This window comes from Penaeus monodon, chromosome 15 (assembly GCF_015228065.2).
Source record: "Penaeus monodon isolate SGIC_2016 chromosome 15, NSTDA_Pmon_1, whole genome shotgun sequence".
Taxonomy (NCBI): domain Eukaryota; kingdom Metazoa; phylum Arthropoda; class Malacostraca; order Decapoda; family Penaeidae; genus Penaeus; species Penaeus monodon.
In genome coordinates, this window is record NC_051400.1 from 46,598,228 (window position 1) to 46,598,656 (window position 429).

General features: G+C 30.3%; 1 protein-coding gene across 1 annotated transcript in view; it reads right to left on the bottom strand.

The window, feature by feature from the left end:
* Nucleotides 1-429, bottom strand: part of LOC119582054 — a 15,764-nt gene that overhangs the window by 405 nt on the left and 14,930 nt on the right. The window lies entirely within an intron of this gene.

Here is a 429-nt window from a genome sequence, read left to right on the forward strand (position 1 = left end):
TGCGTTTATAATTTTTTTAAATACTATTTCTGTTTCATATGTACATATTTGCAAATAGCACAAGATACCCAGTAAAAAGTTATGCTTATGAGCTCTTGCAATCGTAATTCAGGAATATTTTTTCATTGGTACACTTTGTCACTTTAACCTGTTATTTTTTTTCTAACAGAATCATACCATGATGAAGCAAGTCAAGAAATGAACAACCAAAATAATTTACAACTTAAATTCACAACTATTCATTAACATAGCCTTTCCAGATTCCAAAAGATTCCAATATAAATGAGATACAATCTACTGAAGGAGTCATCAGAGTCTACACTTCTTGGGTACTATTGTCCTGCACACAACAGCAGTCTTGTTAAATGACTATAATAAAAATAGGTCATAAAATGTCTCAAGAAAATTTAATGGATGATCAAAGTCCTC